The sequence below is a fragment of the Leptonychotes weddellii genome, chromosome 2, assembly GCF_054177405.1.
Source record: "Leptonychotes weddellii isolate Sample4059 chromosome 2, ASM5417740v2, whole genome shotgun sequence".
Lineage (NCBI taxonomy): Eukaryota > Metazoa > Chordata > Mammalia > Carnivora > Phocidae > Leptonychotes > Leptonychotes weddellii.
The window spans coordinates 12,966,260-12,981,566 of record NC_138370.1 but is presented as its reverse complement, the minus strand read 5'-3'; the positions used below and the strand labels follow the sequence as shown (position 1 = coordinate 12,981,566).

At 38.8% G+C, this 15,307-nt stretch overlaps 1 pseudogene; it reads left to right on the top strand.

The window, feature by feature from the left end:
* Positions 1-890: 890 nt before the first annotated feature.
* Positions 891-5,444, top strand: LOC115941517 (sentrin-specific protease 8-like; annotated as a pseudogene).
* Positions 5,445-15,307: the final 9,863 nt, after the last annotated feature.

Here is a 15,307-nt window from a genome sequence, read left to right as displayed (position 1 = left end):
TACCTGGGAGAGCTGGGTCTCTGTCATGTCCATTATTTTGTTCCCAGCAGACGGCACCACAGGGTAGGCACTCACTAACTGTTGAAAAATAAATAGTAAACATACCTGGTAGACAAGCTGGTTGAGAGAAATTTTCGTTGAATTTGGGATGGTTTTAAATTTCCTCTTTCTTGTCAAACTAAGACAAAATTATATTTTATTGTGGTAAAAAAAAATCCATAACATTAAATTTGCCATCTTAACCAGTTTTAAGTGTACAATTCAGTCATATTAAGTATATGTGCATTGCTGTGCAACTGATCTCTAGAACATTCTCATCTTGCAAAACTGAAACTCCATATCCACTAAGCACTAATTCTCCTCCCTTTTTCCACCACCCTTGGTAATCACTTTTCTACTTTTTGTTTCTATGATTTTAGATGCTTCATATGAGAGGAATCATACAGTTATTTGTCCTTTGGTGACAGGCTTGTGCTTAGTACAATGTCCTCGAGGTTCACCCATGTTAAACCAAATTTGTGGTATGAACTCTGTGACCTCTATAACTAGAAAAGTAGTATAATTTAGAATCATAGGAGCTTGAGGTGACTCTAGAATTTATGCGGACCAATTTCCCCCACCTCAAACTTCACTTAGTTCTAGATGAGAAAGCCAAAAATAGAAAATTAACTTGTCCAAGGTTAAAGGTTTAATAATGGCGAAATTGAGCTCCACAAAGATAAAAATAAGTAATAAAGGTGTTTAGTTCTTTACACAGTCTACAGCACGTTCTATGCTTTTATTTTCTGCTCAACGTTAGCTGTTTAAATACAACTTTATTTTCTATTATTCTATTTCCTATCTGAAATGAAAATCACCTGCATAGGTTATTTCTTTGTTCAGAAGGTACACTGAAGTTCTCTGTTAGGAATTGTACTTCTGCAATTTTTTTTCTGTAAAATGCATTCCCCAGGTGGTCCAGATTTTGCATTCTGGGCATGGGGATCCCGTAGGCATGAAGAATAAAAGGATTCTTCAGGTTTCTGAAAGATTTTGATTTTTGAGCCATGCAAATGTAACAGGGCTGGAGTCACGGGACAGGAACCAGAAATATTTTTAGTCCAGCTGCTTGCTACTGTGTAACATTCTCTCTTCCTACTCAAAGGAGAGCTCATAAACTACAATTTCTCAAATAATTGCTAAAGACGATCTTCTTGTTCTCAGTGGCCAGACTAGTTCATTAGTTCACATGTATTTTTGAGTCTGCTCTGTGCCTTGTTATGTAGAGACACGTTTAAGACATGTATTTCCTGATGGAAAAAAAAGAAAGAATCAGTGACTTTCCAAGTTAAGGGGGAGGGTTCTTAGCAATCCTGTGGTCAAATCCCTTCATTTTGTATGTGAGAGACTGAAGCTCAGAGAGCGACCCAGAGTCAAACAGCTAGTGAGTAGCACACTAGCTTTTGGGATGCCTGCTTCTGACCTCCAGGCCAAGGAGGACATCACAACCTCCTGGACACAGAGACTCTCACTCAGCTTGCTCTTTATTAACATTTTCTTCTTTTTTCCTAATTTACTTGTCAACATGATTTTCAGCCTTGTCTTAATATCTGCACTGGTTTTTGAATCATGAGGAGAAAACCCGGGAGATTTCTAGCCCACAGTGATTTAGAATAGCTTGACGGTGTGTTCCAACACTGAAGGGGTTATTTTTCTTCCCTCCAATAGATAGAACCAAGAAAGGAAATTCCAAACCCCAGCTGAGACTGGGCCCTGTGATATATAATGTATGTGTGTTGCTTTATGGGAAAGAATGACTAAAACCTCCTTTGGGAGGGATCTTTTGCTCGGTGCTTTCCGTTTTGTTTATGACTGGAAGATAGAAGTTCATTTATGTCTAAGTGTGAGGTTGCAGTCCGTTTTGGCAGTCTTTCTAACATAAACACCACGTTTTATGTTAGGATTTGAGGGGAAAGAGACTCCCAAATGTTTCACTGTGATTCGCCCTTAGAGTACTCTAAAACACTGTGAAAATAACTTTAGGAATTTTTATTAAATGATAGAATGCTTAGCACTTTGTACTACTTTATGACTTCATAAGTTTATACTCCTGATGTGAAACTTAGTGAATATATGTGTAAGTAAATAATTGTATTTCTCTGAAATGTAGGAAAAAATTATATCATTATGATACCTTGTTCTGTAGTGTTCTGGGAGACCAAATAATACTATTCTTTGAACAAAAAAATTACCCCAAGCTATAGCTATAATGCAGAATAGGCATAGTAATGTAGAATATGTTTATGTAAATTAATTTAAGGAAATGCATACTGTAACATTTGCTAGATGTTGTCTTGTGACTAGAACTATAGATTTAGGTACTTAAAGTAATGCCAGCCATAGACAGGGCTTGGTGCTGCTTCGTCCCTGTCACCTTCCACAATCCCACAACAGAGTTAGGTTCAGGATCACCTAAAATGTTCTTCTCCACTGGGCAGAAATTTTCTCTGTGTTGCTTCCTGAAACATAGATGATCAGAAGTCCTGTGTTTCTCAGTCTTGCTGTCATCAGATTGATTTCATACCACATCAAGTACACATCAGGTGCCTGTTTGCTGGACTGTCCTCTCTCCAGAGATATAAGCTGACATGGACTTTTCACTTACAACACGGAGAGTGGGAAACCCACTCAGGCACCCTCGGTGAAAAATCAACCAACCAAGTTCCAGTGGATGAGCAAGAGGTCTGGAGGTGAATGACGGAGGCTCTTTTTGTAAGGGCCCCCAGAAGACGAATGAGTTGTCCAATATTTCTGATTGATGACCTCAAAGGAGTGAGGGCCTTGGCCGGCATTGACTTTCAGCCTCTCAATTTTAAGTCAGAAGTCAATTTCAACATAATTTACTTCTGTGATTGCCCCATGTTGTGTTTGCTTATGTGCCAGAGTTCTGGGTAAACATCGCAAAAACCTCTCCTGCAAACCTGTATTCTTTTCTGGCATCTTTCTACCTTCTGCTTTCCTGGCAAACCCTTTCTGAAGTGTACTTTGCTTTTCCCACTCTCTCGTGCACACCGCAGTCCCCGGCTTTGGCTCTCCTTCCCTTTGAAGTTACTCTTGCTGAGGCCTCTTGGGACCTCCATGTTGCCAAAAAAAAATGCATGTTCTCCAGTCCTTGGTTTATATGACTTCTCTGGAACATTTAGACCTACTGAACACCCACTGCTTCCTAAATCTGTATTTATGCTTGGCTTTATTATATGACGTCACATTCTTTGGGTTTTCCACTCTTCTCTCTGGCTGTTCCTTTATGGGTTCCTTGGTGGGTTCCAGCTTCTCACTCCTTAGGTGCAACGCTGCCCAGATGCTATTCTCATTTATATGTTCTTAGAGTCACTTTCATACACATGCATAGCTTACACATCACTTCTGTGGTGATGACTCTCATACCTACATGTCCAGCTCATACCTCTTTTGCTCGAGCGTCAGATGCATCCGTGTATAAGCTCCACCTCAGACTTACCATGTTCAACACCTGCCCCACCTCCCAGGTCTCCTGTCTCTCAGCCTCTGTCCAGATCAGATAACTAAAAAGCGTCTGAGGACTGTAGCTCTCACTTTCTGGATAATACAGAGGTGCCTGAAGGCTGGTTAGGGTGGTGAGGCCCGAGGCAGCTTCTGGAATTTCTAATCAACCCTGGTCAGTACAAGATGGACCCCGTAGTCTTGAGTTATATGGACAGTCTACTGCGGCAATCAGATGTCTCACTGTTGGATCCTCCAAGCTGGCTCAATGACCATATCATTGGATTTGCCTTTGAGTACTTTGCCAACAGTCAGTTTCATGACTGTTCTGACCATGTCTGCTTCATCAGCCCCGAAGTTAGTCAGTTCATCAAGTGCACTAGCAACCGAGCAGAGATTGCCATGTTCCTTGAACCCCTGGACCTCCCCAACAAGAGAGTTGTATTTTTAGTCATCAGTGATAATTCCAACTAGGCAGCTGGGGGAACCCATTGGAGTTTGTTGATTTCACTATGATTCCCACAGCAGAAGCAACTCAGTCCATGCAAAGCAGGTAGCGGAGAAACTGGAAGCTTTCTTAGGCAGAAAAGGAGACAAACTGGCCTTTGTGGAAGAGAAAGCCCCTGCTCAACAAAACAGCTATGACTGTGGGATGTATGTGATTTGTAACACTGAGGCCTTGTGTCAGAACTTCTTTAGGCAACAGCCAGAATCACTATTGCAGCTACTCACTCCTACATACGTCACAAAGAAAAGAGGAGAATGGAAAGCTCTCATTGCCAGACTTGCCAAAAATTAGCTATCAAAGTGTATCTGTGACTTTTGAAGTCTCTTCTTTCTGCCCATCCCCATTTATTGGGTGGCTGCAGTCTCAGTGCCTGAAGGAAGATGCCTAGTAGAGGGAAGCTTAATGTTCTCATTTTTCCCTGGAAGAATGTCATCCTCTGCATCATCCAAATGGAATATTTCACTCTAACCCTAACTTGAGAGCAGCGTGCTCTGTGAAAATTTCTTCAAGTTATGTATCAAAACCTTAAAACCATGCTATCTTAACATTTATTAATTCCCTTTTTGTCTCCCTTATCCACATTGGCTTATTCCAGAGGAAAAGCAGTGATCTTTAAAGAAATCAAGTATATGTGAAATCTAGAGGAATGCACGAAGAACGTTAGAGAAGAATCAAAAACGTATTGCACAGAGATCAACTGGCTAGAAGCAGGTCAAGATCTAACCTAATTCAAGATCTAAATATTAGGAGAATCAAATACTCGTTTCTGTGCCATCTCTTCCATTCACCACGCAGAGGCTTTCCTGGCTATCTTTGTAAGCTTTGCAGATATTTGATAAAGATGATGTTAGCCCATCTTCTCCCATCTGATTCCTGGACTACTTTAAGAAAGGGGGAATCTTGAGTAACTCCATTAAAATATATGGCTGTTAGACCTTTTAGTTCACTCAGGGAATGGGTCGACTTGCCACTCTGCATTGCTAGCAGCTTTTCTTCACTTTGTCTGTCAGCCATGCATGCACGCCTTCCTTATATCCAAAGTTCTGTGGTTTTAAAACTCGTAGCTGATAACTTCCCAAAATTACCTGTTATTTCTAATATTGCTGCTTTCCTCTCTATCTGTAATCTGGCAGAATTGTTTTCAGTTATGTCATGGTGATATCAGGGCTATTATTGTATCTAAAACTTGCAGACTGAAAGTTGGATTGTTTTTGCGATTATAAGGCAGAAAGAGTGACCTTTCTGAACCCTTCCACTTAATTCAAAATGCAGACAATGTTATTTTTTAAATATGGAACCAAGAATAAAAAGAAATGCTATCCATCCTAAAAAAAAAAAAAAAAAAAAAACGTCCGAGACTCACATTCTTTCTCATCTCACACTTAAGGAGTGTAGAGGAGGCTACTTCCTGACCATCTCTCCCATCTTCTCCATCCTCTCTGCCTGGGATGGGGGGCTGTTTCCCTTCGCCCAGACTGCGGCGGGTCCTCCGAGCTGGTCTACCTCCTCCAGGCTGCCCACCTCTTCCCGACCCGCCCACGCTGCTGCAGGGATGACCCTTCTTCTTCTTCTTCTTCTTCTTTCTTCTTCTTCTTCTTCTTCTTCTTCTTCTTCTTCTTCTTCTTCTTCTTCTTCTTCTTCTTCTTCTTCAGATTTTATTTATGTATTTGACAGAGAGAGACACAGCGAGAGAGGGAACACAAGCAGGGGGAGTGGGAGAGGGAGAAGCAGGCTTCCCGCTAAGCAGGGAGCCCGATGCGGGGCTCGATCCCAGCACCCTGGGATCATGACCTGAGCCGAAAGCAAACACTTAACGGACTGAGCCACCCAGGCACCCCCAGGGATGACCCTTCTAAACTGCAAATGTCATGATGTCACTCTCCTGGGTACAATCTGTCATTCCCCCCTGACTTAAGAGTAAAGTTAAGTCCTTGTGGTTTTGCATGCCAGGTCTTTTTTCCTTTCTCCACAGAGCCAGTTTGCAACGGCCTCTGGGGAACTTCCTTACTGGGGTTCTTAGTTACTTCTGGGCCTGTCAACACGTGAGCCCCAGCACATGTAGCTTACGAAAGCTAAACCTTGGGGTAAACCTTCCACCTGACCATGATGCACAGTCGATCCTGCCCCTATTAGGGGGACCCCCCATGAGGGTGCACCCTCCCAGAACCCAGACAGAGCAGTTGTGGAGGGGGTCCACTTTTTCCTCTGTCCTCGGTTACCTGCTCTCCCACCGGATGTCACATATCGAAAGACAAACACAACATGGCTGTCATCGACAGAGCTGCCATCTTCTTTACTCAGTGAGGGAACCCAGTGAGCGTGGGTTCTCTGGGCTTGGATGCTGATATACTCAAGGGGCAGACAGGACTTTGAATATTCTCTTTTTTTTAAGATTTTATTTATTTATTTGAGAGAGAGAGAATGAGAGACAGCATGAGAGGGAGGAAGGTCAGAGGGAGAAGCAGACTCCCCACCGAGCAGGGAGCCCGATGCGGGACTCGATCCAGGGACTCCAGGATCATGACCTGAGCTGAAGGCAGTCGCCTAACCAACTGAGCCACCCAGGCGCCCAGGACTTTGAATATTCTTTTCTGTGTAACACTGCTCTTATATATTAGCTATCAGATATTACCTCAGACCTCCTTCAGACATTCTTTCTGTAATGTAGAAGCTACAATGCTCCCAAGGCCCCAGACCCTTGTGCTCCGCCATCTGCAGGAAGACTTGTCATCTTCCGTCTCATGACCTCAGGGTCACGGCTGCTCTGGGGCATCAAAGTTCAAAGTTCAAAGGCTGACCCTGAAGGGGAGCTTTCAGGGGTGGAGAGACATCTCCTCATGTCTCTGTCCTTTTTATCAGGGTGAGAAATCTCTTCAGGAGCCATCCCAACAGATTTCTCTGGTTTTCATGTTATCCATACCCATGTCACATGGGTCAGGAAGGAAGACCAGGAAGGAAGGTGTCAGGCGTTTCCCCAGCATCTTTTGTGGGAATATCTGTTTTATGTGGAAGAAGGAGGATTTAAGGGTTATTGACTGAGTAAGCAATAGCATCTACCACATGAAACACACTCCAGTCTTTCTCCTTTGGTGGATAGATGCCTTAAGTGCTCAAGGCTTGTACTCAGAAACATAAAAGAGAAAAGTCCACCCATAATTTTAAAATATTATCCCCTATATATAGCCAGATTTTATATGAAATTTTCTTATCATTAATGGAAGGTTTTGAGGAGGGTTTGGTTTTGCTTTTTGTTGAGAGCCCTTTAGGATTCTCTCCTCACTTGTCATCATTCTGTTTCAGTCCCTTTATCTGTAAAATTAAGTTCTTGGTCAAAGCCATACCCAATTTGTGACTAACTGAGGATATCAGTCCGATTTTGCTGCCATCCAAAACTTGCCTATTATACTTAAGAAAAGAGTTCATTTGGGATGCCTGGGTGGCTCAGTCCATTAAGCATCTGCCTTTGGCTCAGGTCATGATCCCAGGGTCCTGGGATGGAGTCCTGCCTCAGGCCCCTTGCTCAGTGGGGAGTCTGCTTCTCCCTCTGCCTGCTGATCCCCCTGCTGATGTACTCTCTCTCTCTGAAAAGAAATAAATAAAATCTTTAAAAAAATTTTTTTAAAGTACCTGCATCTGTTCATTAAAAAAAAGTTAATATTAAACACATCTGCAGGCCAGACGTCACCCATAGGCTTCCAGTTTGTGGACTCTGAATTAACCACTAAAAATTATTATATTTAAATTATTTTGTATGTTTTTACTGTAAACTATCATTTGCAGTTGACTAAACCAAATGATAAGCAAAATAGATAGCTATAAGGCAAGACAGCTCAGAAGAAGCTCTATCTAAAATTTTGTTGGATAATGTGAACATTAACCAAGAGCAACCAAAATGAAATATAATTGCTTCTTCAGCTAGTTTGGGCATAATCTTATTTATTCATTTTATTAGGTAAATTTGTTTTTTGAGTACCTACTAAATTCAAGGTGTGGCAGCAAGCTTAGTTAGAATAGCAAACCAAAAAAGACACGATACTTTCCTTGGGTAGACTGTCTTATAGATGATGTTAATATAAAGTGGCTAATAGCAACATTAGCCCTGCTTTGGATGCAGGTTGTTATACCCCCCACCCCCCATATACACGTACATTAATGTCATTTTATTAACATAATATATGTAAATAAATTGGACCTTTTCTTTTAAGGATCATCCATAATGCAAGCCAAAAACAAAACCAACCAATCAAACAAAATAACCCCTCCAACTTCTAGAAGAGAATTCTTGTTTTCATTAAGAAATCCAAACAGTGGGAAAATTAATCAAAGTAAAACAAGGAACCACACAAAGGAGGGAAGGAAGGAAGGAAAAGAAAGAAAGAGAGAGAGAGAGAAAGAAAGAGAAAGAAGAAAGAAAGAAAGAAAGAAAGAAAGAAAGAAAGAAAGAAAGAAAGAAAGAAAAGAAAGAAAAAGAAAGAAAGAAAGAGCAAAGAAAGGGAAAGGCAAAGTTTTAAATTAGGGTAACAGAGAAAAAAGCTGACTGACACTGGATTCCTGACACGGTATCCTCTTTTTAACCTGAGACATTATGATAATTTTTGTTACTTTTTTTTTAATAGATTTGTGACTAGAGAAGAATCAGCTCCACTTTAATTGGAATTGAAGTCAAATTGGCAAATTTGTTTCAATTTGATTTTCTCTTACTCTTGACCACTTTCAAGTAAGATTTTAATCAAGGTGGATGTTCCCCTTTTGTTTTTATCTTTGTTTCTCAATTGGTTACTTTCTCCTCTTAAGGGAATTACAAAGCCAGCCATTATTTACGGCACCTATTACACTGAAAATGTTTTGGGACAGGGATATGAGAGAAATACACTTCGATTGGCACCTCTATGAAAGGGACTGAGAGTTCCGAAATCATCAGCAGTATGATTTGTTATCAATAACTCTGAAGATTGTGAAACTGCATCCTGAAAATATATTTTCTCTTCTATCTTTTCCAAGTTATCTAGAGAATGTGGTAGAAGAAGACACATATAATTTCAAATCACACATCCTAGAAACGGGACTGTCTTTAAGTTTTATTACGTTATAAGTTTGAGGAGTTGCTGAATGATTTTCAGAAAGTTAGAAATATAGCTCCTGGCTTTACTATGACAAGGTCCACATTTTCTTATTTTTTGCTTATTTTTTGACAGAAAGATTGACAAATTAAAAGAAAACATCATTAGTCCACAGGAATTTCAGACAGTCATTGAAAGCAGGTAATAAGCATTTACATACGAGCTTTTTCAATAAAGTACTATGCATGATGGAATCTTTGGTGATTTCACTTTTACACAGTGCATATAGTCCATCAAAAATTTTTTTTCTTTTTTTCCACAATAAAATGACAAGTAAAAGTTGCTTTTAAATTCAGAAGAAAAAAAAAACTACATGACTAGCATTTTAAGAGTTTCTGAAATTAGTTGACTTAGGTGAGAAATTTTAGATTTTTTCCTACCCAGTAAAAAACTACCAATGATAATTTCCTGGACTTGCAATGATAATATTCAGAATTAACCATTTTATTTCTTCCTCTGTATCCATAAGCCTTGTAATCAAATAATTCACATCCCTGATTCTATATATCATGAATTAGTTTATCACTACACCTAATTTGAGAAGAGGTTTTTATTTCTGTTTGGTGACCGTGAAAATTTCTAAGCCACCAGGTGGCAGAGTGTCCTTGGCTTAGACCGAATTTTAGATTTTTTTCCACCGATTGCCAAATGTAGTTTACAGCGAATGTGAGTGGCCTTCAAACCTTTTACTCATGTACCCCTAAAATAATTCTGAAACAATACACACGAGCCACAAACTTTTAGGTTTTTGTATAAAATTATTCAACAAAAGTTTAAGTAACTGAAGAGATGTAACTTCTGGCATACTATAAATAGTGAAATTGTAAAATAAAATTATTATCTCACTCGTTTAAGTGAATCTAATTGAATGCAAAATACCATAGGGATTTGATAGCAACCATCAGCTATTTTTAAAAATTCCAAAACCAGCTCATCTTCTACATTGGATACTTTAATCACTCCTTTTTCTCTGTGACATCTTATTTTCCGTTTTATTTCCTCTACAGAATTTTACACTAATGTAAAATGTTTTATGTTTAAACACTTTGACCACATTATTATTCTTCTCTGCAACAAGAGTCTGTGTATAAATGAAATTAGATGTTTTGTATTTCCAGTGACCATAGGTTCTAAGTGTCAAATTTTCATATTTCTGAATTTCTTATATGTATTACTATGTGTTTATAAATTTGCCCAATATACATTTATTTTTTCATTAATTTGAAAAATCTCATAAAATAGTAAGAGACAAAAATGACCCTTAATTGTACCACTTGAATAATATGTATAGAGAAAAATAAATAACAACCCCTGGTTTGCTTATCTCTTCCCACTTTGCCCAGATAACTTCTGTGAGTTGAGGTTCATTCTTCCATATTTTTTCTAAGTTTATAAAGATCTAGCTATGGCTTTAAGATTTGGAGCACAAAATATTAAGGCACTTTCAAAATTTTTAAGAGATTCTTTCTTTCCTAGCATTTAAAGCAGTGCTTCATTGGGGATGTATGTTTATATACACATAAACATAGGTACGTACATATGTTAAAAAATTATATTTATTGAGATGTGATATGGCTGAAGTTTAGAGCTAAGTCCCAAGGAGTTTAGGAAACTCCGAAGTTAATGGGAAAACTGTTCTCCATAAGCTCACCCTCGCTTCTGACACCAATTGCCGGTTTGATAATTTGCTAGCAGACTCACAGAACATACTGAATGCTGTTATACTCATAGTTACGCTCGATTATGGGAAAGGATACAGATTACAGTCAGCCAAGGGAAGAATAGCACAGAGCAGAATCCAGGAAAAGAACTAAATGGGGAACTTCCATTGTCCTCTCCCCATGGAGTCTTGGATGTCTTATTTTCCTCATATCTGTGTCTAATACATGGAATATTGACAACGAGGGAAGTTCACCTTCACCTGCACCTTCAGGTTCAGAGTTTCATTGAGGTTCCATTTTGTCGGCATGAGTGGTTGCCTGTGTGCTAATTTCATTCTCTAGGCTCCAGCCCCTTTGGTTAAGGTGATACTGTGTGACCCAAAGCCCCCACCCTACTTCAAAACGTTGGTCTCTCTGGTGTGATCAGTTGCCACCCTAAATGCTATCTGATGTGGCCAGCTCCAACCCTATGTCACACTGTTAGAGTACGAGCATAATCCAAGGCCCCCAGGTAAACAAAACACTCCTATCATACATGACATTCCAAGGGCTTAGAGGTTACCTCCCAGAAGCTGAAAGAAAAGGCCAGACCCCTTTTTTGGTGAAGTTAAATCCTTTACTACACAGATAACAATATATACAATAAAATGCACGCATTTGAAGTATATAGCTCAATGAATTTTTTTTTTTAAACTTTTTTCTTTTTTTTTTTTTTGAAGATTTTATTTATTTATTTGACAGAGACAGAGATAGCGAGAGCAGGAACACGAGCAGGGGGAATGGGCAAGGGAGAAGCAGGCTTCCCGCGGAGCAGGGAGCCCAATGTGGGACCCGATCCCAAGACCCTGGGATCATGACCTGAGCCGAAGGCAGACGCTTAATGACCGAGCCACCCAGGCGCCCCTATAGCTCAATGAATTTTGACAAATGTGTACATCAGTATAACTACCATCATAGTCGAGATACAGGGCATTTCTGTCTCTCTAGAAAGTTCCCTCATGTTCCCTTGCAGTCAATTCCCTCTATTCCCCCAGCTGATTTCCTGTTTTTAGCATTTCATACATATATATGGAAACATACAGTATGTTTTATTTGGTGTCTGTCTTCTTTCACTCAGCATGTTTTTGAGATTTACCCATATCGTGTCAGTAGTTTGTTGGTGCTGGGTAGTATTTCAGTCTATGCATATGTCATAATTTGTCTACCCATTCACCTGCTGACGAACACTTGGGTTGTTTTCAGTTTGGGGCTATGTGGACAAAGCTGCTGGTCTTTGTGTATATAAGCCTCTTTGTAGACATTTTTTTCCTATCTTTTGGGTAAATACCTAGGAGAGGAATTGTTGGGTTGGATGAGACTTTATAAGAAACTGCCAAGCTGTTTTCCAGAATGGTTGTAATATTTTGCATTCCTACCAGCAGTGGATGAGAATCCAATTGCTTCACGGCCTCTCCAATAGTTGTTATTGTCAGTCTTTCTAATTTTAGCCATTTTAATTGTCGTGTAGAGTTGTTACTCACTGTTTTTAATTTGCATTTTCCTGATGATTTAGGAAGTTGAATATCTTCTCACAAGTTTATTGGCCGTTCGTATGTCTTCTTTTGTGAATTTGATCAAATCTTTTGCCCATTTTTATTTGGATTGTCCTTATTGAGGTATAAGACTTCTTTATGTATTTTTAATATAAGTCCTTTTGCAAACATGTATGTTTGTGGTTTGCTTTTTCATTTCTTAAGATACCTTTCGAAAAGTAGAAGTTTTAATTTTCATGAATCTGAGAAGAACACATTTTAAACTGTGCTGTGAACTCCAACTGTTTATGGCTATTTTGCTGCCATCTCCAAATTCTACAAATGTTATCCAACTGGCAACCAATGAATTTTGGGGCAGTCTCCACTCACAAAGCCTTTTTCTAAAATGAAGTAAGGTGGTATTAATAGTAATATTATGCAGTATCTCATATGTCATCATCGACAAAGTCCTTCTTTGGTGGGAAGGGTGGTTATTTTCTGAGAATTAGGTATTAATTGTACCTTCTATTTTGTTTTTTCTTGACATAGCAGACAGAGAGACTATTCAGGAAACTTAACAGTAATATTACTGGTACTTTCTTCTGGCTGCTATATTCAGACCCTGGGCTAAAAATATTTAATCCTCACGGTGATGCTGTGAAGTAGATATTTTCATTCATTATTCAGATATTCATTATTCAAGTATTTAGATGAAGAAAGTGAGGTTCAGAGAAATTAAATATCTTGACCAAGATCCCATAGCTAGTAAGTGGCTGAGCTGGGCTTCTAAGCTAGGTTTGTCTAACTCCAAAACTCATGCTCTTCAATAATTTTCTGTCCATGTTCTGGACTCATCTGATTTTAGATATATTCAATATAGATTTTGGCAGGTTGTGGAGAGAGCAGGGGTGGGGGAAGGGCATGGGGGAAAGAGATTAGGTCTGGGACTTCTTTTGGCACTGGTTGTTCATGCTTTTGGTTCCTAATCCCCTATACAAACTGGGTAACTTTCTAGAGGGTCCAGGGTAATCAAGCTGAAATGGACCAACATAAATACAAGTTGGATAATCTAACCAGTTAGCAGGCCATTTGGCTTACCAAATGCCTCTGCCAGCATTTTATAAGATCCTCCTTTTGTTAAAAAAATTTAGAATGACTTCCTCAAACCTCAGTTATGTGAAGGCTTGATCTCTAATTTTACATGTAATCAATACTTTTGTTGGTACTACTTATGTCAGATCTCCTCATTAAAGCCATGTGGTTATTTGAAACTTTATCCCGGTGATTAATACTGTTTACACTCAACTCCCTTCTGAAATCTTTAACACACTTATTTTCCAACTTGGCGGGTGTGAAGTGCCTTTAGTTAACTTAGGCTGTAAGCTTGGGACATTGGCAGTCTCCCATTATTAGTCACACATTCTGAGGTCTTTCCTTCTACTTGATGGCCTGAATCTCTGTTCTTTGTACAGCAAAGAGGAAATACTCAGTGAGATCATTACATTATAATCACTTCAATCAGGATTTTGTTGCCCACTGTTGTATAATTCTACTGAATTCTGAGTCTTCGGGCTTTCTTTTATTACAGTTAAGTATTGTATTTGAAAATCCAAATGATGTTGAATATTCAGGCTGACATGAGTTATGAGATTGTATATAATCTACTAGAAGTTATGCACTTATTAATAAAAAGAGAAATTTGCATTTCTTTCCCTTCTTCAAGAACCAAGGGCCAAAACAATACTTTAGTTTTGGAATTCATTGGTACGGTATTAAAATGCATTTGGGAAGGAAGAACTAAATTGGAGAGGAAGGGATAGTAAGATGTGCTTAGAGATGGGCCATTTTCAACAAAGAGAAAAAGAACTTTTATACATAGGTGAAGGCTGTTTTTATAATTGAAAAAAATATTTTCACGGCCATTTAAAATAAAATTTCTTAGGCTTTTCTTTTGCCATAAACTATGACGGGAGATGAGATTTGCAATTTTCTGAAATTTTGTCCGATTTAAGCTCCTAAAATATTTCTTAGTTTTAAACTGAAAAATCTCTAAAACACCTTTCTCCTGAGGAGTTCAGTGTCATGCTTAGATTTGTTTTAATCAACCCATAATCTGCTATCTAATTATTAGAAGATAATTGGCATTTGGCATCAAAGTCCCACTGATATTAAAGCTGGAAGATTCAAATACAGATAGATTAAGACATTGGTCAGAGTCAAACACTGAGTTGGTTTAGGGATTTGATTTGGTTTTCCTGACCAATTTATCTATGGCTTGGAAGAAATCACCCTAACTTTCTAAGCACTTAAAATCAGACAGGAATTTAGTCTCCCTTTAAAGTTTTTCTGCTTATTTGAATGTTGCCACTTAGAATGAAGGCCTTAATAATCATAAAAACATTCCAGAGAATGTTTCAGGTACAAAAGAAATTTGAGTGACATAAAAAAAATTAGGATTTAAAAAAATGACAATAGTCGTGTCTTTCTTCCTCTCTGAACCCACCCCACCCCCTCAAAAAACAAAACAAAACAAAACAACAACAACAACAAAAAACAACTCTGCTGAAAGAAGGTCTCATTGAAGACAAATATATATTGTATGTGCTCCATAAATAAGAACTAACTCCTGGGAAGGGATAGGTAGGTATGGCAGACAAAACCAGAAAAAGGAAGAAAAGGGAAGTCATTGAAATATACACACCAAAAAAGGGAGAAGAGACATGTAAAACAGTAAACTCTGTTTCTTTGGAATCTGACATTCTTTTTCTTTTTCTTTTTTTTTTTTTTGTGAAGATGCAGACAGGTCCTCTTTTTTTTTCAGTGCGGAATCTGACTTTCAAAGCATTTTATAAAATTTCATTTTTATAGTATTCCATGAGTCAAGTGGACAGTTAATATTCTTGGTATTTGGTAATTAAGATCGCAAAGAGGTAAACTATACTTTCTTTACGGCCTCTGAGCCTGCAGCTGAAGCAGTCAGAGAACCTATGTCCTGAGATTCGGCCT